This window comes from Pseudopodoces humilis, chromosome 5 (genome assembly GCF_049639895.1).
Source record: "Pseudopodoces humilis isolate 2021_Gansu_Grassland_sample_001 chromosome 5, ASM4963989v1, whole genome shotgun sequence".
NCBI lineage: Eukaryota > Metazoa > Chordata > Aves > Passeriformes > Paridae > Pseudopodoces > Pseudopodoces humilis.
In genome coordinates, this window is record NC_142204.1 from 67,840,449 (window position 1) to 67,865,243 (window position 24,795).

The 24,795-nt window shown below is 37.4% G+C and overlaps 1 protein-coding gene across 2 annotated transcripts in view; it reads right to left on the reverse strand.

Annotated features, from left to right (window-relative positions):
- CELF2 (CUGBP Elav-like family member 2) overlaps positions 1-24,795 on the reverse strand; it is a 541,755-nt gene that overhangs the window by 443,344 nt on the left and 73,616 nt on the right. The window contains exons 2-3 of one of the 2 annotated variants that reach the window (XM_088055373.1): positions 4,504-4,546; positions 3,740-3,768 (exon numbers count right to left, since the gene is read on the reverse strand). The gene's annotated coding sequence lies outside the window, so the exon portion shown is untranslated. Of the gene's footprint in view, positions 1-3,735; positions 3,769-4,503; positions 4,547-24,795 lie in introns of those variants that run through there. The other variant, XM_088055372.1, reaches the window with a different exon arrangement.

A 24,795-nucleotide genomic window follows, 5' to 3' on the forward strand; every position in this document is an offset into this window, starting at 1 on the left:
TGTTTTGTGTGGAGAAAAATAGAAGTTGCTGCTTTAATGCATAAAAAACCCACAATGTGCATTCATAGCAGAGACCAAAGTGTTGGGGCTATGAAAATTATGTAAATGATGAATTCCAGTGAAAGAACTTTCAAACCCTTAGGGTCTTCAAACAGCATTAATTCAAGAAATTAGATACAAAATTTAACTTTTTCATGCTAATAATGATTTCATAAGGAAAAACTCGTTAGTAAAGGTGACAAATATGAAGTTCTATTCAACATTTAAATTCAGGAATCTTAGTATGCGCCCCTGGGATATATTTACTCAGCCAATGACTCTGATGTTATTAAGTAATTTATTTGAGAAAGTCTCCATTCATGAGTTTACATAAGAACAATATCAGGTTTACAAAGGCTTGTGTTGTCAGTTTAGCAAATACCTAATTCACAATGACTTTTGCTTAAGATTTTCATTAGGTTGTTCAATATTGTTTGATCATTTAATGTCAGCTTCATAAGATCATAATTTTCCCTATATGAAAAGAGGAAATTAAAAGGAGAAATAAATTAAAAAGTGTGAACTAAACTTAAATTTAAATCAGCTTTGCCATAAAACAGAGGAGAACAGTGTCAGCACTTGTGATTATACTATGCTTGGGTATAAACTATCCACACTTAGCAATTTAACATTTTGCTGTGGTATATTTCAGTGCCAGCAAAACCAAAAAATCTATTGAAACATCTGAAATGTTGAATTATGGTTCAATTTTTCATGACTGATCAGTCTCAATTTCCGGCAGCATTGGTTAGGGGGTTCATTAATTATATAGGAAACAAAACCATCCTAAATATCTCAATTTCTATGCCCATTCATGCTGTAATCTATGGTTGCCAGCCAGTATTGAGGCAATGTGCAAATGTAACTAAAAATGATAATTCTTGCAAGTCAAGGAGCAGAGAGAAATAGCACAAGATCTGAAAATTAGGATGGTCAAAATAGTCAACAGAATATTTGTCTTCCTACAAGAAATGCTGGTTCATCAATACAGAACAATTTCCCAGGAAACGAGCTGATTTTACTCAACTTTCTAATGAAATACAGGTAAGCCTTGAAATCTTCATTGTCTCCTGGCTAGATCAGTCACCATCATTCCTCAGAGAGCTCCTGGTCCCCAGGCCCCACCACAGAGCTGTGCTGGAGGAGCTTTGATACAATAAATGTTTGAAATCACCGCTGGTTCCTGTTACAATCTGCGTCCATCACTTTTTGTCCTCCTCAGAACGGTTCTTGCTCTCCCATCACCATGGTTCCTGCATTCAGGTGTCTTTCAACTTGTCTCTCCAACTTATTCAGGCTAAAATGACAACACACCAGCCTTTGTGTTTCCATGTGAGAGATTCAATCTGTGCTCCAAGGCTTGTCTCTATCCCTTCACTGCACATCCTAAGACAGCTGAATCTTAAAGCACAAATCTAAAATCTAAAACTCCCTATGTGCTAAATCTTTTGCTTTGCAGCAGCACCAAACACTGGCCTACACCTGGCCAGACAGAAAATAATATGCAAATAGAAGGCCACATTACAGCAATTACTAAATTTTGTCACATTTGACTGGAGGATGAAGTGCCTGGTGGAGCTGATTGAGACGCGAGAAAGCAAAGTTCTTCTTCTGGCAACAGATCCCATGAGAAATGAAAATACAATGTACAAATAAAACATGCAGAATTATGCAATGACTGTCTCGACTGTAACCCACCTTTCCACAAACCTAGATGACTCTTTAATCTTCAGCCTCTGTCCTTAACTGAAGACATATATAATGAGAGGGAACAGGCAGGCCAAGTTAGATCTGGTCATATTTATTAACACGTGTCAGTTGTAACTGCATTTGTGTGTTCTCTGGAAGAGTGGTTCTCTGACATTTTAAGGACTTCTGAAATGCAAAAGGGCTCTAATATATATAAAAATAATCTCCATTGGTAAATTGGATAGTCACAGGATAGGAGTGGGTACTCGAAGAGAAATCACAAGGCCCAAAAGGTAATGATTGGAAAGGACTTTCTTGGAGGCAGGAACTCTCAAGAGAAAATGAAAGGTCCTTATTGGAAAATTGAGAATAGTAGAGATGAGAAATAATACAGAATTAGGAAAGGATTCATAAGTAGGATGTTGAAACTATGAAGTTATTTTACTGGATCAATATTAAGGTGAAATTTGTGTGAGAAAGGGAGAGAAGGAAGCTAGAGATGATTTCCATATACAGACAGGAGAGACAAGAGGGATTTAGCAGCACAATGTCTGAAAGAAAGTTAATAAGGGGAAGTATCTGGGAGTAAGTAAAAAAAAAAATCAGTATATGCAGTGCTTACAGATAGGTTACCATTCACCAAGAAATATTACCATCCATGTGACTAGTGCCGAAAAATAAAAGCAGGAGGCAGGAAACACAGGTGGAATGGGTTAATACTTTTGTATTAACAGAGCCATCCACACATTTAGGAGGATTGGCTTTATTTCTCCAGAAACACCACTGAAGTTTTTATTATTAAAGCATTAAGTAAAACTGAAGTTTGCAAACAGAAGTGGAAGGACTGGTTTCATACAAGTTATAAGAGCACAGGAGAACAGTTTAATCTGCAGTTAAACCTACAGAGATTGCAGAAAGAGGTAAAGACTCATGATTCCCTTCCCCTCTTCACAGCTGAAGATTGACTGTTCATGGTATTGGTGGATTTTGCTACCTCCCTACTAAAACCTTTAATAGTACACATTTAAAATGAAGTCTCTTTGATGACTCTTAAACTTGAGTTGGATGCAATTCTAGTGAGGGAAGATGTCTTCTCATATTTATAAGTGATCTCATCTTTGTGCTATTCCAACTGGACTGTAAAGAGTTCCTCCTCAGACTTAAGGAGGTAGGACTGATTCAAGTGGAGGAAATTAAGGAATGAGGCCTGATACCCCTCTCTTCACAACAAACCAAATAAAAAGTGCTACTTTAGCATAAGACTTGAAACAGAATTAACCCCAGCAAGTAATGACCTCTCAGAATATAACTCATCTGGAAACCCAAAGTTGAAGAAATAATATTCATCAATTGGATGAAATTATCAAGTTTTTCTTGACAAAATTAATCCCAAATGTTGTTAGACCAGTTTCCCTTACTGGATCAATCAATTGACTGATCTGTCTATATTTCTATCTATCTATATATAAATATATACACACCTCCTGCAAAGGGTGCTGAGGTTTCCAGCAAAGAACACAGCCCATATTTATGGAAATATGATGTAACCTGGATGGTTAGAGCACATTATTTAAGGAAACTAGCTATGATTTATAGCAGCAAATAAATAAGACAAAATTTGTTTAATATACCTCAGCATTAAGTATCTCATGCATTAATTGTCTCCAAAGTGTGTTCCATTTGTTATCTAACAAGGTATGCTCCATTATTATTTTTATCCAGTTCATTGCTTCATTCTATCTGTTCTTTCAAAATTAGCTTGTCTAATCAGAAACTGCTATGGCTGGTAGTTCAATTCACATAAAAAGGAGGAATTCTTGTTTACTGAGAAAGTAATTGGATTATTATTTTGAAAAGAAAGAAATATAGATTGTAATAAATTATTTCGTAAAAAATACATGGGAGCGTGAAAACTAGCAAACCCAAGACAAATTAAAAGCTCTAATGAATGAAAAAGCTATAAATAGAACATGAAACTGGAAAGAATAATTCATCATTGTAACTTACCTACTTTTTATTCCGTTCAAAAGAGCTGAGTATCTAAGGAAAGAAGAAAAGAAATGTATTTAGCAAATGATGGTCAAGCAAATATTTTTATTATCTGTCACTTTTCTTCTAGCTCTTCAGCTGTTGTAAACATAATTTATCCTTTATTACAGAAAGAAAAAGTATACTTTAACCACGTTTGGGAGTCCTCAGTTCCATTTCAGTTATTTATTAAATTCTGTTGATAAGTTTGCATGTCCATAGGTTAACTATACTAAAGTTGCATGCATGACTTTGTTGCCTGCATCAGTATATATTTAAGTGAAAACAAGCAAATGCAGAAATTATATTCATAACACTGACCAATATACTGGGGCTGTTTATAGAGCTGGTCCATCATGTATATTCTATTGCTTATCAACATTTCAATTCATATCAAACTGTAGGACATTTTTTCTTTTTTTCTTACTACCTAAAAATATTTTGTTTTTAATCCTGCTCTTTTGTATGTGTGTGTTTTAAAATTTTTTTAACTAAAACAAGAAAAACAATGGGTATTAAAGACATGAGAAGTAATGGACATGAACTACGAAAATTGTCTAAAGGAAAATAAGACACGGAAAAGAATGTGTGAAATTGTAGGAAATAAGATTTGAGAAGTTAGAATATATATTATGTTATATTAATTATATTATGTTATACTGTGCTATCCTATGCTACATTATTATAAACAGTAGAAAAACCGAGTGATATAAAATTCTGAAGTATGAGGGAAAACTTGGCTCTTACCTGTTCAGCTGATTAACACCTTGAGCTCCTTCTGTTTGTAGACCTAACAAAAAATGACAAAATTAAATTAAATACACTAAATTATGTGAGCAAAATTGTTATAGATTTACATTTATTTAGCTGGATTTTATTTATCTGAAAATCATTCAAGTGGTTTTTTGTTGTTTGGTTTTGTTGGTTTTTTTTAATAAAAAAAAGCATTTATGATACCAATTCAATCTTTGATCTTAAATTACACTTTTGGGGCCTGAAGTAATAACAATTTTGGATTACAAGGATCCAGTTCTTATCTACATACCAAACAGGTTGTTTATAGTGCAGTTTGTTCAGCAAATATACTCAAATTTAGCACAGGGAAATTGATAAAGGTAATCAGCAAATACCGTGTTGGCTTAGAATAAAGATGAAAGCAAAATGCACCTGACTCAGTAAAGACAGGAGTTAAATGCCAGATTACCCATGTAAGTGTGTCAGTAAGAGGAATTTCATGCATGGCAGATGCTGGAATGGGTATTAAAATGGTCAGGACAAAAATTATCACGTGCCCTAATAATGCACACTGGGCTAAAGCATATGTGGGGTGTCAGAGGCAAATTCTCTCCAACTTCAAAAAATTATTTGCATGCTCAAAGTTGGACTTATATGTGAATGAGATAAAAACATTAGGCAGTTTGTTAATACTCACTTGAGGTGTTTACTCTGTGTTTAGAAAGCAAAACCTTATCATACTACCAACGCCATGGAACTCAAAATGTGTCATGAAATGACTGGATGGAATTTTGTTTCTTTTAAAGAAAAATGTAGCTACAGAGGATGATAGCCATAACCCAGGTCCTACACAGGCCTTGCCCATCAAAGATGCAAAGAAAGAAAATTATTGATGTACTGACAGGTACATACTGTTACTATTTCTATGGTGACTGATCTGGAGCTTTGTTGAAGAAAATGGTATTGTAGAATCACAGAATGGTTTGGGTTGGAAAGGACTATTAAAATGCATCTACTCCAAGTCCTTTGCAATGAGCAGGGACACCTTCATCTGGATCAGGTTGCTCAGAGCCCAGTGCAACCTGGCTTTGAATATTTCCAGGGGTGGCATTATCCCACTTTAGAAATTAAGTTTTGATACCCGAGGCGATCAATGGCTACTTAGGAGAAGGTAGGGATTGAATAGCATTTGGATATGAGCAACACAGAAAAATCACTGTTGTTCAGTCAATATGAAATATTTAAATATCAGAGAATTTCCATTCTTTAATCTGAACACAAAGTGCCCTTGTACCTTCTCTCCAGCTTCAGATCACATGAGAAAGAAGTTTGACAGTGATGCAGAGACTCTCAGGCTGCCCAAGTCATAAGCTTTAGGTTTCTGATTCAGGACAGGGAAAGCATAATCCTACTTGAATATGTAGTCCATGAAAATCCTCAGCTAAATACTGGTGATAGTAGTCCCAAAATGCAGGCAAAATAAACTCTGACAAGCATCACAAATGTTTGGAATTTTGCTGTTTGTGTTAAAGTGATCCAAGATAAGCATGATAAAAGCAAGGGTGAAACTACCAAGGATTTTATTACTGAAATGGTAATATTAACCTCAGAATTATTGGCATATATTGGCAGTTTTTCAGACTGGTGGTTTTCTAATATTTTTATGTTTTGGTATGCATTTTTGTGGCTTGAAAAATCCCCAAAATGAAGTCTTCTGGTGTGGTGCCTATGAGTTGTTTCCTTTTTTAATTAAGTGAGCCATGAACCAAAAGCCCTTTTTCCTCCCCCGCTGGCTGCTCACTTCATGTGTATCCATTTGTTGTCTTTCCCATTTGCCTCCTGTCTGTCTGCTGTGCCCTTTCAGCTCCAGCAGGGTCCATCCTCTTCCTTGTCTGCCCACACAGAACCAGGCTCTCAAAAGGGCTCTTCAATGCCACCATAATGAAGGTTAAACCAAGATAAATAAAACCCCCACAAACCAACTGTGAACTGATGATTCCTGTGGTGCAGTCCCAGTCTGACTGACTCACATCAGAAATCAGATGAAAGCATAATTTACATATTTAAAAAATTTAAATTAGATCAGTTTTGTTTTAAACCTGGATAATATGACACTCTGAGGATTCCTTGTACAACAGCTCTACAACAAATTGATCTGTCTGCTTACTACATTCAAAAATTGATTTTCTTTTCCTGAATGGAAATCTTTCTTTGAAAAGAATGAATTCAATTTGTGACACACTCTGTGAGTGTTCTGCATCTGATTCTGAGGTTTTAGAATCTTTTAAATCAATAATTAAATAATTTTAATTTGCCTTAACTTTGTAGGGCATGTGTACTTGTAATTTTCAAAGATTATGAGATAAGGAAGTGGTCTAGGACTAAGTCCTCTGACTCATCTGACTTCTGGTTTGTCTGTTTCGGGCTTTACAGTCTGTCTGATCAGAAAATTCCTGGGTTTGAATCAACCTCCATAGTTCTGAAAAACAGTCATACTTTCTCTCCCAACTGTCTGAGACCACCAGTCTGTGAAGAAAAATCATCATGTTATTATAAAACAGATACAGTCCAATAACAAACCTGGAGATTTAAAACTATAAAGCTTGGGGCTATAACCACTACCTCACCAGTGAGCTCTGTAATATCCCCATTCCCACATCTCCTTCTTCAACAATTTATTCTTGCTGCAGGTAAGCTTTAAGAAATTCTTCAGCAGCACTAAAAGCTTCATGCAGTTCAGGGACATAACAGGTTAGCTAGTCTGGGCTACACATAAACCCTTTTTGTTGGCATCTTAGTTATTTATTGGTGCCTGAAATCCCTTTCCTTTCAAGTGAGAGCTCCTTCTGTTGTGAAGGAACAACCATGCAGCGCCGGTGATACGACAAGAGGACATGGCCTCAAGCTGCACCAGGGGAGATTCAGGTTGGACATCAGGAAGAATTTCTTCACTGAAAGGGTGCTCAAGCACTGGAAAGAGTTGCCCAGGGAAGTGATGGATTCACTGTCTCCCTGGGAGTGTCCAAGAAATGACTCAGCATGGCACTTAGTGCTGTGCGTTAGTTGACGTGTTGGTGTTTGTTCAAAGGTTGGGCTTGATGATCTCAGAGATATTTTTCAGCCTTTATTCTATGACTCTGAGTTGCACTGTAACACCAGCATAGTGATGATAGCTCCAGCTGAGATAGTCTGGCTACTCTTGGCTATCAGAGTTCATTGACTGAGAATCTTTGATTCAACTTAGTCACTCAATTACATAATTCTTAGAATTGCAGGGAAAAAATTAGCGTAGAAGGAACCTCTTGAAATCATCTGGTCTAGTGCTCATGTGTTGCTCCCAGTAAACGAAGGTTGTTTGATAAACATCCACAGAATTTGACTATAAGCACTTTTGTCACCTCTTGTAAATGCAAATTAAAATGTGTTAAACTATCCCGATGGTGATTTAAGAGTATTTGCCTCGTTTTACAAGAGTGCAGTGTGCAGAAGGTCAGATTACATGGGTCAGCTGGCCAGAAGTGTGTCAGCCACGTGCAATCCCTCGGGCACAGGCAGCCACATCAGCATGTCCACAGCCAGCACCCAGGGAGCCCAGGGATGAGCTCTCAGGCTGCACAAAGGACATTTCATACTGCTAATAATCCATAGCTAGAGGTAAAGGTTAAATGCTCAGCATTATCATGATACATCCCTTTATACTCCACTTAACTAATTGAATTTGGTTAATTAACAATTTGCACACCTGGAGAGAAATATAAAACCTATTGTGCTGTTTGGTATTCTGCTTAAATTGGAAATTACCTATACATCCTCTAGGCCATATTAAATGGGATTTACTTTGGACACAATTGTTGTTAACAATTATATAGGGAGGTTTTTTGGTTTTTTTTGAGAGCTCCATTTTCTAGACTGGCACGTTGGTAATTTTTTTTATCCTTACACACACCTGAAAATAAATGAAATCCAGAAAAGTTAGATTAAAGTATTTTTATTATTGATTTTAAACTGTGCTTCTCTGTGCATAACGTAAATTATCACCCAGATACAAAAGTGAGAGACAGAAATGTGCCAGCCTATTTCACATTCGAAGCAGACACACCAGAGTCACAAAACCAGATTGTTTTGCCCATAACTGGAAGGCTGAAGAGCAAAATCTCATTAAGATTGGTATATGGAAGGAGGTTTACAAGCCATGCATATCCATGAACAGGTTAGTTTAAATGCCTGAGAAATAGATGGCTTTTCAAATATGTGGCTGACAGTCATGGGTTCAGAAATACAAACTAAGATGAACTAAAAACTTGATACTCAGAAATAGATCTGTCTGGGAAATGGTGTTATGGAGAAATGAATTTGCATTCTGGGAAGACTGCTTCTTAAAACCAGTTCTGATCTTCCCATGGTTTGGTAACATGCGTTTATCCCTGGCATCCCGGTGGATTTGGGTCTGATGCATGTGTTCTCACACAGCACCTCTGAAAATCTGATTTGCATGAAGTAATGCTTGCCTAAGGTATTTAAAAGATTTGTCAACAGGAGGAATATTACTGCTGAAGGAATATTCAAAAGGCTTAGGCTTTCATGCAGTACACTCTGTAAAATCACACTTACATGCTCATGAAAGTAAAGCACATCTTTCCAGTGGTTATTTCCAATAGCAAGTAGTTGGTGCCATTTTCTGATTTTGCTTGGTTATAATTGTCTGCTATATATACTTTTTCCTCTCTTGCTTCTAAACCTCAATGGCAGGTGACTGCATACATGTAGAGGAGAGGATGGAAACAGAAATTACTCTTGATGTTTGCTGCCACCCCTTAGGCTTCTCCTGAAACCTAGGAGCAAACAAAAACCCAATACTAGTTTCCAACTGCCTTGGTTTTATAGTTTGGGCTGGTATCTCCTGGGTATTTACTCGATAATTCATCTGAAAAATGAAGAATTGCCTTATTGAATGAATCTCTAAGCAGTTAATTGTTGGCCTGTATCCTCTAATAAGATCACATTGGCCTTGACTGGATACTGAAAACAGAACAGATATATGAATTCATTTATTTAACTATTAATTCAAGGTTAGAACACTAATACAAAAGTCAACACAAGCTATTGCTGTGAAGACATTAAGCAATCAAAATTTTCTGGTTTTATTCTGAATAAGTCCTTAATAAACAACACACAGACCAAATATAAAAGAATAAAAGACACAAAATCATTGACAAATAAGTCCATTTTTCATTAACTTTGCCACATATGAACTCAGGTATGTTTGAGCAGTCATTGTAGTGCATTCAAAAAATAATAATGTGAACATTTCCATGACTTCAATAGAATCTCTGTTGTTTTACTAAGTGAACTCTCCAGTGGCCAAAATAATATCTGTAAATGCCCATGAATTTTAACCCAAAATGTGGCAGCCTGGCATGATTAAAAGCTTTAGATTCTCAAAGAGCAACATGACTAAAGAAGGACTGTAGCCTTGAGTGGCACCTCACTGGTTTCATTTGCCAGTATTGTTATTTTCTAAGGTAATATTTGATTTACAAGAAAAATGCTTTTAAGTCCCACAGTATGTCCTACAATGTATCCACAAGTATAAAACCCTTAAATTGCCTTCATTTGTCAATTGCTAAAGCCCTACCTGAGACTATTCAGTGGCAAAGTAGGAATCTAATGATGTCAGCAGGGAGGAGGGAGGTTAGATTTATAGAGGTTTTAGAGGCGATACCTCTTGTCTCTCTTCGCTTGTCCCCCTCCTGACTCCCTTTAATTCAGCACTTTGACCACAGTAATGCAGTTAAGCTCCAGTTTATGGCACAGATGCCTCATAAGTCCAGTCTCCATGATTTCATTGAAAGCTCTCTCACGTTAGTAATTTGAATTGATTTTAAATTCCAAATTATTAGTGAAGATGTTGAAATACAGAGCTTTAATGTTAACCCAACTTTCTCCTTGCACTATGCTTTCCCTCCCAAACTGTCAGGTTTTTCTCTTGCTTACACTAGAGTTGCCTTGATTTTTTTTTTTTTCCTGGTGATAGCTAAGGTTAAAACACAGAATGAAGGCAATTTTTGGATGGAAGTAATAATGAATGCAACCTGGATTTGAAATAAATTAGGTTGCAAATGTGAACAACACTTTATGGATAGGTGATTACTCCAGAGTAATGTTTTATATTTTTGTTTACTTAATATGTTATCCGATATTATCAGTATTATCAGTATTATCAGTTTTCAGATATTATCAGTAAAAAAAACCCCTAGGTGGTCATTCACAGACTGTGATCATGGGAGTGTCCTAGCACAGGACTGTTTTGTTAGTATTGTCCAAGAGCTATGGACTGCCTGGTGTAAAAATCTGACTGTCCTAAATAAGCAAAGTGTTGTTTTTAGTGGTTAACTTCATTTTGTACAGATCCTAGCTCAAGTACAGTCAAGGTTTGGTCTACCATTTGTTTCAAGAGTCTGGATCAGATCCTTAAATCAGAGCCAAATGTGAATAAAAGCAGTAAATTCTTTGGCAATAAATCCTCAGTAATCTGCATTACTCAGAGACAGGACCTGCTGGAACATCTTCACAACATTCTTTTGCCTTCCTTCCCCTCATGTGCAGCATATTGCAGTAATCAATTAACATGATGGAATATTCCTGTGCTGAGACCTTCTTGTAACTCCCATATGGTCAGAATTTAATCTTAACAGCTCCGATTTTTTTTTTTTTGTTAGAAGCTGAACTCAACCTGCGCATTAGCGATGATGGAAAAGTAAGATTTCAGAGTGATTGAGTGGTTTTCAACCTGTTAGGTTTGAGTATTTTGAAGAAGTCATGTAGTTGGACAGGACTGAGCATTACATCTTCATGTAAACCACCAAAGTGGGCAAGCAGAAATGGAGGTGCCCAGTTCCATCTCTTGCATTTGAAAATGGCCTTGCTGTACCTCTTTAGAGCAAACATATAAGCAAAGTTGTTGATCTTTTGATCTTGTTTAAGTAGTTTACTCCTGCCCTTCTCAACACACCCTTCGTTTGCCTTTGTAACTCAAAAGACTTATTCCATTGTAACAAAGTAGGAAATTCTGGCTTGTAACTTGAGTAATTCCAGATAGACCTTGGTTCATACAAAGAAAGGACAGTAGCTCATCTTGTATCTCTTTCTGATTTTATTCTGGTTCTCTAGAAGGCTTTAAAAGTGTTGCAGAAATTCATAACTGGAAGCATGTCTGAGTGCACTCACAATGATCATAAAGCTGAATCCCCAGAGGACCACAACACTGCAGCCAGTAGCATCAAAGCTCCCTGACCAAATTCCTCCATAAGAGTTGTAGAAATTGAATTTAATGTACTTGGTATACAATAGTCTTGTAATAAAATTAATTACAAACAAATTCTGGTTTTTTTAAGCTTGATATCAAATTGGCTTTCCGTGTTGTTTAGGTTTTTCCTATATTGAACAAAAAAATACAATACAATCCATACTGTTCTTTCTGAACAGATATGGGGAGGTGGAGAAATTGCTTGGACCGTGTATATTCCAGCAGAGGGTGGCAGTACACTACCACACTCCCACAGTAATGGAAAAGTTGTGCAGTAATATTTATGCCTTCTGTCTTCAAGGGAAGAATACATCCTGCAGATGAGTATGTTTTGGGAGATGGGAGATGGGAATTGGACTGGGAAAGTAATCCCCAAATCATTTCAGTGACCTTGCTCAATCCACTCAATCTCCATCTCTCTTTCATCTGAAATATTTTTCTTCTGTAATTACCATCAGCTGATGACTACAAACCATTATAAAACTCCCGAGAATAATCGTCTATGAGAATGAATATGGATATCTGAGAATGGGAATCTCTCCTGATTAACTAATGATAACAAAACCATTACTTTCCTCACTAACAGCAGAGCAGTCACCAACAGTGTTGAGCAGGATAAACTCTAGAAGGCAAAAAGGGACACTGTGTCAGGAAGGATTTCCATGGCACTATGGACATGCTAATGGTCTCCTGCCTTTCCTCAGTCCAGTTTTGCTTTACTTTGTTAGCAGAGTGTTCTTCAAAACTTCAAATACCTTGTCATCTCTTCAGTAGAATGTGGATTTCTAGGTTACTGTCTTAGATTTCCCTTCAGTTTTTATTTTCTTACATTTCATTTATTTATTTTTTTTAATAGAAAGCAGTTGTGAAATTGTTCATAGGCCAGCAAAAGAGGCAGGGTGTATTTTTTTACTTTTGGAAAAAACTTCTGGTTGACAGAAAAACCAGCCTACTTTAAATTACTGCAGTAAAAATGCTTTAACACATTGTCAAACTTCAGACCTTGGTGACTCAAGTCTCTATATTTTTTGGATGTGAAGAAATCTCAGTGCAAGAAGAAAGCAATGCATAATGGAAAGGAATACTCCTTCATTATGCAGATAATGAAAAATTATTTGTATACAGAGCATGATTTCTTTACTGTGCTTTTATTTCCCCTCAAGAATTCAAACCAAAGGATTATGCAGGTCAAGAAGAACTTGAAGAACAAAAGCCATTCATGATCAAGCTCTCAATATGGACTTACATTAGTAAAAACATTTGAATAACATTTTTATAATAGTAATCTAAGTAGCTTATGTTAACTTCTCTAGTAACCAAAGCCAAGAGTAATTTTCATACATTCTTTCAGTAGACATTCATTATTTAAATATGTAAAATATGGAGGCAGTGTTCTGGAACTTCTTTTTATTAGGAGGAAAGAAGCTGGAAGTGATGCCAGGAAATTTAAGTGAGGAATGACATTCCCCTTCTCAAAAATAAGAGTTTTTTTCAGAGAATTAAGGGAATTAAATATTTCCAGTCTGAACACTTGTCAATAATAATTACCTTGATCTTCCTTAGTAGATTTCAAAGTGTTTGAGACGCTTAAGAGTAACCTTCTCACCTGTGAGTAGTTTCCTCTATAACTTCTTGTAACATCCCCAACTATTCCTACAGGAAGTGACATGATTTTCAACAGGATTTTTAACTAGCAATTAATCTGCATAAAGTGATGAAATATGAAAAAAAAATATAGCCAGGGTGATCAGAAGCTCAAAAACATTGCCTGGTTATCATTAAGATTTATTTATGTATCAGTTTAGGGGTCTTTGAGGGAGACCACTGAAACAGTGTTCAGTGCTGGAGTCCTTAATGGCTCCTCTGCACTATTGAATCCCTCCTGGCCTATAGAAAACCTTGTAGCGAAATTTTATTGAAGAATAAACTGGACTATAGGAGAAAAAGGAATTTTTTAGAACATTATTTTTAATGAAATAAAAATAACTGGGAAAGAGTGAAAGTTTCTTGAGAAGAGCCAGCTTGTCTCAGAGCAGAATAGATTAAAAATCTGTTTCACTCATATAACTCTGAAAATCCATGATTGAAAATTTTAGCCTTGAGAAGTTACAATACATCATGAGAAAAAGGTGAGTCAATGTATAATGTTTCAATTATAGGGTTCTCAAGAGTACACAGGTGGTGTAATAAATAAGGTCATGGTCTTTCCATCAGCAGTATCCCCAGTACTCCTGCAGTTGCTATGAATGGGAAACAATAATATTTATGATTGTTAAAAGTCCAAAGTTCAGAGGAGATTATTATTCTGAAAGGTAAATGGATAAAGATTTGGTATGTAATGAGTACTTATGGTATTTGCATGATCTGGTCTGTGTGGTGTTTGTCCATACCATGGGAATGATCAACACATGCAATACTGGGTAGTAGTGACTTTTAAAATATCTTCCCCCTATGCAATGGCATTATTCAAACAAGTGGTTTTAAACACACATTTTACATTTTTTCCCCCATTCTTGACCTTTCTGTGATAGATTAACAAACTGAATAGGTTCCCAGTATGGCCACCCACCAAACCTGCTAGATTATGCCCTGACCTGGGAGTTTGTGGAGTTCATTCTATTCCCAGCTTTGTCATCATCTTTACTTGTTAGGCTATTCCCCTCATCTTTCCACATCTGTATCCCACCTCCACAGCTTTTATTCCCCACTTTGCTTTATTTTTTCAGACTAGAGTTCCTACAGGCTCTCATCTTTTGCTGATGCTGTGGCTTTGGTCTCAGCCAAAACTAATATTCAGGGCCTTGAAAGAAAATTTCTATAAGGAATTAAAAATTATTGTAAATTCAGGTGATTCGTTGATTTCTTCAGCTCATGTGCATCTTACTAATGACATATAATGACCAATACAATGTAGTAACAAATGTGAAATTTGTTAGTGATGTAACAGAGCATTTACTGGCACAAAATATATTTAAGAGTGGTCTGTGCTCCAATGAAATAGGAATGTGACTAACACCTAGAGAAAATATCTGCTTGACTAGAAAGGTCAGAATAGTCTGAGAAAGGAAGTGCTTGGGAATCTTCATTTTCCATTCTTATCTCAGATTTCTTTATTTCCTAGGCACTAGAGCAAATTCCAAAAGGAATATCGCCCATAGTAGGGGAGTAGCAAAGCTGGCAGTGAAGGAACACTAGTTCACTTTAGGCATAAACAGCTCAATAACAGCTCTGCACTGGTGGTTCCATCAAAGACTCTGCAGGTCCCTTGTCCAGGGGATTCCAGGCAGGAGGGGCTGAGTGGCCATGGCTATCTATCCACAATGGTGATCTATTTTATCTTCCTTTTCTGGTGTCTTCTGCCTCTGTTAACTCTGATGTTAAACTGGCAAATACTTTGAGGTACCACCCTCTACTTTCTTTTTGGTAGTTCTGTAGCAAACTTCTGGAATGTGACTACTCCTGTTCTTTAATGGACTTTACACATAGATAACTGCCAGAAGTTTTGTAGGAGGACATGCAACAACTTCAAGAAGAAACCACAATGTCATTTCAATTCTTTAATTTTCAAAATGGCAAATACAAGACAGAGGATTTCCAGCCTCCCCATACCTAATCAATTCCTAGCAAATGTAGTTGGCACATTATTTTGAGGATATTTTCAATGTATTCAGATACATTTATCTGGTTGTCTGGATACACTCAGGTTCCTCATTGAATACACACACCTGATACGGATTATTACTGAAAGAGCCTTATCTTTTTCATTTCCTGATCTTGTGCCATAAAATTCCAAACCTTAATGTTGTATTAATGCAATTATTTTCTGCATTTTCAAATTTTATCTTAATTTAAAATGCAGTTAAAGAAGTCTTTGGGATTTATACAGTAAGCTAATAGTACTGTCAGATCCAGTGTCCTTTTACCTCTAAGGTTCTTCTCTACTGAGTTAGCAAATGAGAGGATGCATTAAATCACCTATTTAAAGCTAGGAGAGTATCCTGAGAGTTAATTGCTGTTATATCATCATTCAGTACAAAGGAAAAAACAACATTATTTTGTAATCATTGATCTTCTATATCATTAAGTCCAAAATATTCTTAGGCAGAGAACACGGTTAATACAACTATGCAGATTTTGCAGCTACTCTTCCCCTGCCTTGCCTGCTGCAGAAGGGGAGCAAGCTTTTTTGTTCAATAAAAAATGCCCATCAAAACTCAGAGAAAGACAATAGAGATGGTGTTGTCCAACTTTATCTACCTGTCATTAAGATTTTTGAAAAGAGACAAAAATGTTGAATTCCCTTTGACATATTCTAAATCATTACTGATTTGTTGACACTCACACGGTTGCTTTGGTGGCAATAGAGGAAAATTTTCAAAGTGGTTGTCAGACAAGAGGAAGATGTATTTGTAAGTGGAAAAGACAAAAGGGAAAATAGATTTACGGAATATACAAGAAAGTTGCTTTCATATATTTTTTCCCCTTTGTGTGTTTTTTTTAAGCTAAGAAATGCCACATGCTCTAAAGAAGTGTATGAGACAAATACAAGCAAACTCCTCATAAAATACCATTTTTTCTATTTCTGTTCCAGGAACAACTTCCTCATCACAAGAGTGTTAATTTCATCTGGTTGACAGCTGTGGAAATAACCTATGTATTTAAGCAGTGAAAACAGAGATAGGAAGATTCACACAATGAAATCTATTTTCTATTTGAATCGAAAATCTAAGTGCTGTCCCTTTAAAGGAGACCTTGCTATCTTGATAAAGAAAACTAATGATGTGGCCTTTCTGGGGCTAGTCACATAATAGCCATGGTGACAAGGACCTCTATCACAGAATAAAGCAGAAGATAAATGAGATTTTTCTAATATCCATTTCACCCATTGTTCACAAGTGTCATGCGATACAGCTTCTATTTATCATGAGATAGTAGATACTGGGCACTATTTTGTAAAGGAAACCTAAATTGCAACATTGTGTTATTAAAAGCCTGTAAATACTCATTACTCCTCCTTGTTCATTTTGTAACTGTGCCAAAAGAAGTGGGTTTTGTTTTATTATTATTATTATTATTAGTATTATGTTTTATTTATTTAAAAGACGTAAAGGACATTTCTTATATTTATGCTGGATGTCCACACAGCTTTTAGCAATATAATGAAAATACTTGTTTCATACAAGTCAGCTTGCCTGAAAACTGGTGCCACCTGCCCCAAGAGGAATGGTTCTTTGTCTAGACTTCCTTCTCTCAGCTCTCTAGATCTCTTTACAGAATCACAGAACCAGAGAATGGGTCAGGTTGGAATGGACCACATTGGCTCATCTGGTCCAACCTCCTTGCTCATGAAATCTTATCCCAGAGCACCGGCACAGGGTTGTGTCCAGACAGTTCTGAAATACCTCCAGCAAAGGAGACTCTACACCCTCTCTGGACAATCTGCTCCAGAGCTTGGTCACTTCTCAGGGCTGAAGTTCTTCCTCATGTTCATGTGGAACTTCCTGTGCATCAGTTTCTTCCTGGGCATCGGTTTCTGCCCTTTGCAGCTTGTCCAATTGCTCAGTACCACTGAGCAGAGCCTGGATCCATCCTCTACCATCTCACTGCAGATACTGAAAGACATGGATGAGATCCCCTCTCAGCTGCCACTTCCTGAGCTTGAGCAATCCTAGCTCCCTCAGCCTTTCCTTATCACAGAGATGCTCCAGTCTCTTCATCACCTTTGTCACTCTCCACTGGACCTGCTCCAGGAACTCCATGTCTCTCTTGTCCTGAGAAGCCCAGAAGTGGACAGAGCACTCCAGATGTGCCTCACCAGGGCAGGGTCACCTCCCTCAGCCTGCTGGCAACTCTCTTCCTAAAGTACCTCAGGATACCATTGGCCTTCTTGGCCACAAGGGCTTCTGAGCAGCTTGTTGCCACCAGGACCCCCAGGTCAGCCCCAGTGCTGGAGTCCACCCGGTGTTTCTGGCTGAGGTCCACTTACCTACTGTATTTATCTGACCTCCAAGACCTAAGCCTTCAAAGATATTGTAAACTTTATGCAAATCAAGCATATGGTGATATTCAGTCTATAGGAATTCACACATATCAACAGCCTGAAACAGTGATTCAGAAATCTGACCCCTCTCAGTCCTAGCTTAATCTGTGGAAGTGAAGGAGCTGTACTGATACTTCAGTGTCAATGATATTATGCAGACATTGATTATTCTGGTGAACAGAATGGGACTTGGTCCACTACATTTCAAAGGGAGAACAGCACAGGGGAATGAAATGTGGAGGAAAAGAAGTGCAGAAACAAAGGATGTAGGGAGAAAGAGGTGGTGAGGTGAAAGAGTAGCCAAGAGGAAAGGTGTGTAATGTGATTATAACAACAGTTAAATGTACAATTACTACACTGTGCCAGATTTGCCCCTTGGTCAGAGTGACAATGAAAGGAAGCTTCTGTGCAAAACAGAGATGATTTATACCCCAGTCTATTGACCCAGTTTTAAAATTTGATCTTCCCTCTCGTCTGAATGGCCATGCTTTGTCCCTGGGGCTTTTCTAAACCCCTGGCACCTTGCAGCAGATACTGAATTTCTTTCTTGTGTACTTTCCATTCAAATGAATGGTTAGAAAAACTGTGTTAGATTTTGATTGCTGTTTCAAAGCATGAAAGGGTCTGTATAATTTACAACCTGTGCAGCTTTACTCCTCTATGGTCACCTCTGGGGTGTCAGGCAGGCCGGAAAACTATCAGCAAACAGTTTTCTGAATAACTTAAGAGGAAGGGAAAAATTCTAGCCATGGATATTGGCACAAATCCACTCTCATGAAAACTCCCACTAAATCTTTAATGTCCAGGGAGAACACCTGAAAAAGCCTGTGCTTAAAACACTGCCTTGCAAATTGGATCCTCAATTTAGCTACAAATTTCCATTGCGACCAAAGGAATTGTGCTTGATTTGTGTGTCTCTGCTTCTCTAGAAAGAGGATAAAGCTTTCTGCTTCCTGTTTGAAGCTGCAAGCTCTTGGCAGATAGGGGTGGAAAATATTTTGCCCAAATAAAATGCCTATAAAGATAATAGCAATAGCTGTCTCTCAGGAAAGGCTTTTCATCTGCAGATATTAATGCAGTCTGCAAAGTATCATTATCTTAATTTATAAAAGCAGAAACTGAGGCAGAGGAAGGGAAAATTACATGTCCAAGGTCATGACAGGAACATCAGTCTGATCTCCCAAGCCCCTCATTTCTGTGCTTTACTATGTCCCACAATGATGACTTTCTGGGACACATGGAGTAATAGTGATGATAATGAGCACACAGATATCTCCTTTGAAAGGTCTCATCATATATCTGCCTGCATGCAACTCAATTTATACACCTTGGAAGGATGAAGGCTGAGTCGATATAGCATTAATGCAATACCCTGATGGCTGTTAGCTTCAAAGACATCTTTTTCATGAGAAATAAGACTTTGAAAGGAGAGCAGTCAAGATACACATAAGTGCCACCTTTTAAATTATGATCAAAGTTGAAAAGTGGTGTAAAGTTGTCAAGAGACCTATATATCGGTTTATAGACTGTATTTACTAGATACATTGTTTTATGCACGGTGTTTCTTGCCTGCACACTCTTGTGATAGGTTAGGAGAAGGATTGTCTGGTTTTACTCTTGGGGCATGAAATGGAGCAAAGGATAGTGATGCAGCTCAGATGAAAATGAAAAAAAATGAAATGAAGAGACATTTAAGTTTCTCATACTGACCTAGACTTACAGAGGGTCACCAGTCTGTCAGTGGTGTGAGATTCCTGACCACCTTTTAGTTCTGGTCTGTAATATTGCAAGCCTGGCAAGCCTTGTTCTGTCCATTGCATCGGTTTCTGTCTCTAATAGCCTTTCATACCTTTAAAACATCCCACAGCCCCTTAGAATTTTTTGGTTTAGGTTAAATAAAGCTGAAAAAAATTTATACATTGCCATCTTTACTCTTTGGAATCTTTCCAGAAGAACTAACTAGCCAAAGAACTGCAGTTGAGATTTTTGTAGGTGTCATATTGTCCTTCGGAGCAGTTTCTGTCCCTCTGGGAGCTGTGGTTTCAGTCAGGTTTAGACTTTCAGACTAAAGGCAGCCTTTAGTCCTTTGCTGAGATTTTACTGGAGACTTCCAATAAAATCTAAAGCAGAAAACTCTGTTTGTTATCATGCTCAAATTTGATAACAAATCACTGCTGATGAATAACTCAAATGATTTCACTCCTTCCCTCTCCTAATTTTCCTTGTGAGAACATCACATAGAGCAACGTCAAAAACAGTACAAAAAGTCAAAAGATCTGCTTTCAACTGCTTCCCCTTTGTCCCTAAACCTTTTCATCCTGGTGGGTGGCATGTAGATTGTTTTGACACAATTTCTGCTGGGTGAATTTATGCTAACATATTTAAGTACCTAGATGTTTTCATTAAATAGTTCCTAGAGAATAACGAGGTGGGAGATATTGTAGGTATTGTCTTAAGCAGCTGAGCCTTGGAGTTTCTTAAGACTGTTCAGAAGGAGAAATAAATAGGAAGGATGAGGTCAGAGCACTGCAGAGTGGTGGAAAAGCAGGATTTTGCCACTTGGCCTGTCATAAGCTATGTAAGGAAAAAGGATGATAGAAAGCACATCAGGGGCTGCTTCAGGAAAAGAAATTAGGAGCTGTTTAGCTCTTTTGAGGATCATTATCTGAAAGATAGTGACCAACAGAAGTTGCTACAAGACTGTGATTACTAATGATGGAGTAAATCTGAAAAGCTACACCTGGGGGATGCATCATTTAGATGGACATTAATGAATCTTTTATATCTGAATCACAATCCCACAGGAGCAAGAACCATCCCATGTGCAGTGTATGTTTCTTTGGACTTGCCCCAATAACAAATACATCATTATATAAATAATTTTTCCTGTACATGTACACTGCAAAGAATTCTACCTAGCATATACCTGTAAGTCTCAGGGGGGTGAACACAAAACATACAGAAAAGCTTAGTTCTATTACAGCATGCTGGCATGCTCTCAGATACTGTGTTAGTTGTGCTGTAACACATGAATGGAACTGGAGTTTTCCAAGAAAAATTTCCCTGGGAAAAAAATCACAACTAAAATATTTTGCAACTTTATGTAAGACAGTTTGGAAGACCTTGCCATAGTAAAAAACACAACACCATGAATTGAAAATTATATTAGCCCTTAAGAGAAAATTGAGATATTTAGGTGTTATATTTTGTTACCCAGTGAGACTTTCATAACTTGCATGCCAATCACCAAGAGACAATACAAAGAAAGTAATATTTGCTTCTATACAATACATATTTTAGTAGTTTATGACTAATTATAAACCTAGAAAGGTGCTGTATGTGACACCATTGCAGCTTATTCATCACAACAATGTCAGAGAAAGCAATTTCTGGAAATGTAGTTTGTTATTTGGATTGTCTTGAGTTATGAAGTGGAATAGAGAACTATTTCAGACCCCCTTCAGTTTGCACAGATTTCTGCTGAACACAGAAGAAATATCATTATGATTTGCATGTGCAATACAGCCTGAAGAAGTTTCTTGGCAGGGCAAATGAGCTCTAGGCTACTTTGGGGCTGTTATGTCATCCAAATGATCCATTTTAAAGCTACTTCTCGTATTTTTTACAACGTTGGAGAACATTGTGCAGTTTCCTCTGTGCTCACAAGGTAGACAGGAGTTATTGGTCTTCCAGAGTGCACTATTGGTGTTATAAAACATTGTACATTGATATTTCAAGGCAAAGAAACTACAAGGCAGCCTGGAGAATATTTAGTGTTTTCTGCATGTGATACTTGTCTCCACAGGAGACTCACCAGGATCTGAACATGATGATCGGAACTGAGAACACAAATTGCCCTGGCAGGAGGTGTCAAGGCACAGCTCTGTGTTTGCCACAACCACAGAATCACAGCTTGGCTGGGGTTGGAAGGGACCTTAAAGAACATCTGGTTCCAGCTTCCTGCTGTGGACACTCCTGTGTCTCACAGGGCTCTGTTACACACACTCAGTAAACTAAAGAAATATGCACAGGAGGGGGGAAGAAATGAAATCAGAATTCAGATGGAATTTTGTTTGAGATCATCACAGGTAAATTCAAAGACACATTCCAAGATGCTTATTAAAGTGCAGTAGAAGAGAAAGAGCTTTTTCTGCACAGGGTTTGAGCCTGAGTGTCTTTTCAGAACTGACAGGAAAAAATAATGTTGTGTTAAAGAGGTAAACAAACAACTCCTCTAACTCTCATGGTTTTATATCAGGTCTTGCAATATTTGATTTTTTTTAGCCCTAGCTTAATGACTCCAGTGACTTGAAAAGAATATCTGTTTTCATTTCTTTATGGTTGTGGGAAAAATCTTTTCTCACCTCAAGAAACTTTAAAACTGTAATATCTCAAGAACTGGGAAGGGAGCAAAAAGCCTGCAGACAAAAAGACTATTAAAAGAACTTTTTGGAGTGAACTCATGATTTTTTATTGCTTGGAGTCAGCAACATGGGGAGGTATTGTGTGCTTTTTCAGTGCCAAGGAACGATTTCTCTCTGTACTTACCTGAGTGTTTTTTTAAGCTGCTGTGTCTGAAGCTGCTAATAAAACATTATGCTCAGAAAACGAGTTAACATGTTTTAAAGCTCCACTGCAATTACAGTCTTGGGGTTCAGCTTCTCTGAAGAACTCCTCTCATTTTGTTTTGCAGGAGTTAGGTGGAAAGCACAGTGGCAGAGTCTGGGCTGAGATGGAACTCGTGTCTGTGGTGCAGAAGGGGCTGAAGCCTCCTCCAGCAGCAGCCAGTGAGCCACTGACTCACCGAGTCACAGGGAGAGCCCAGCAACCTGGAATCTGCTATGCATGGCTACATGGATGTTGTGAGGATTTAATTAACTCTTGGAAAGCGTTCTGAGGTCCTCAGATGACAAGGTTTACAGAACTCCAAATGACTGTTATTATATCCCCTCTGTGTTTGTGGTGGCAGATAGCCAGCAAGAAGAAACGTTCAACCAAAACCAGGCATTTTTCCCAAAACCTTTGTTATTCTAGGCTACTGTTGGGAAAAAAGGTGGATCTGTATCCAATTTAGTGAGTGTAAATTACAAGTGGCTTTGTTGGGATCCCTCTGTACTTTTGAGCATGATACATGTAGCCAACCGCAAGCTGTCTTGCTGCCTGAGTATATACTTATTACCCAGCTAAATCAGAGAACTGGGTGAAAACTCTAATATTTGAGTAAAACCCATCTATCTGTGACACCTCTTTGATAGAGAATCCTACAAACAAATCATTACCTCCATCTGCAACTTGGCTATTTTTGAAAACAGTGTTTGTCTTGTCAGACCCCCAGCATATCTGCTGGAAACAAAACACAAACAAAATAAAACCCTCTCAAAACAATGCATTGCATGTCACACTTGATTCTTCCCTAGAAGTTGAACAATAAATAGCAGATCTTAATCAAGGGCCTTAAGGTTTGATATGAAACTACCCAGATACTGTGATAATAATATTAGAACATATCTATAATAGGTTCTTCTATTCCAGACACATCTTCATGTATATAATCCATGTGGATCTCTTGCAATTCACGAAGTTCTGTGATTGTTTGAGTCTATTATATCTGCACAAAGAATGGACACAAAGGATTTTCTAGCAAAAGAGTCAGCAATAAAACTAACTTCAAGCACCTAGGCCTTCTTTTTGAGTGGCACAACTGCATTCACCAAGCAGTGAGTTCCACTGGTAGCAGCGATTTTCAGTCCTGCCTTTTTGCAGAGTCTCAGAAGGACTCAGTTAATGCAGAAATATACATGTATGTGGAGAGCATTAAATCCTCCTTTCCAGCAAACTTCCTCTCACAATTTATTCAGCTTAAGTGATATTGATGTGACTCATATGTTTCTATTGTGTTTTTATGCTAAAAACATTTATACAGTGTAAACACATACAATTATATTGCAGATGACTGATTCATTGCTTTTTTAACCAAATTGATCTGTACCACCATGCAAGGCTATTAACATAACCAAACTCTGGATCTGATTTTATTGCAGAACTCAAAGCTGCTTAAAAAAAGTAGATACAGAAATGTTAATATATTCAGCAGAAGATATTTTAAATAATTATCTGTCAGATAGTTAAATCTAGTGTCTCCCTAGTGTTAATTATGGAGCAATCAGAAGAGGACAGGGAAAAGAATATTTATTGCAGGTTGAAAAGCCAGTTATTAGGTCTGTATCACAGCAAGCCATGTGGACTTACCTTTAGAAACTGTCTTTCTGATGATGGATTGAGTTCTTTATAAATATTTTTCAACCCATATTTGAATTAAGGATAGTGATAACTGGCAGGGAGCAACTCAAAAGCAATTAAAAGCCATGGACAGACAAAAAACTCATCTAGAGCAAAGAATGCAACCATTTGCCCAGCTTCAAAGAGAAAAATAAAATCTTTCACAGTCAATGATAACCCAGTAACCTGAAAACTATACTTTCATACAGCCCAAACACGAGGCATTTTGACAGCTAGTTCCCATTAGCTTCCATGGAACTTATAATTCCAGAGACATATATGGATTCTTTCCAGGATCTAAAGTTACAAATCTGTTAGTTATAACCAAATTTTCATCTGTGCCTAGGGAATTTTGGATCAAATATTTCTGACTTATCTCAGTTTAGACCTACAGCTCACATCTGCATGACCATAAGCAGATGTTGGAAATTAGCAAAATTAGCACTAAGTGGCAAAGTGGTCCTTCTTGCATGGGGTTTTTGATGAACAAAACCAATAAAACTTCTCAGCTGCTCAAACAGAACTGAATTTTTACTTATCAAAAGGAAAGAAATGTGCAAAGAAAGATTCTGTATTTGCTGTCCCCAAAAGTCCTGTATGCTGCCTACTTCTCCTTGTGTAAACTTGTTACCAATTGCCCTGAATTCAGTAGGAAATCTGTGGATCAAATAAGGTGAGA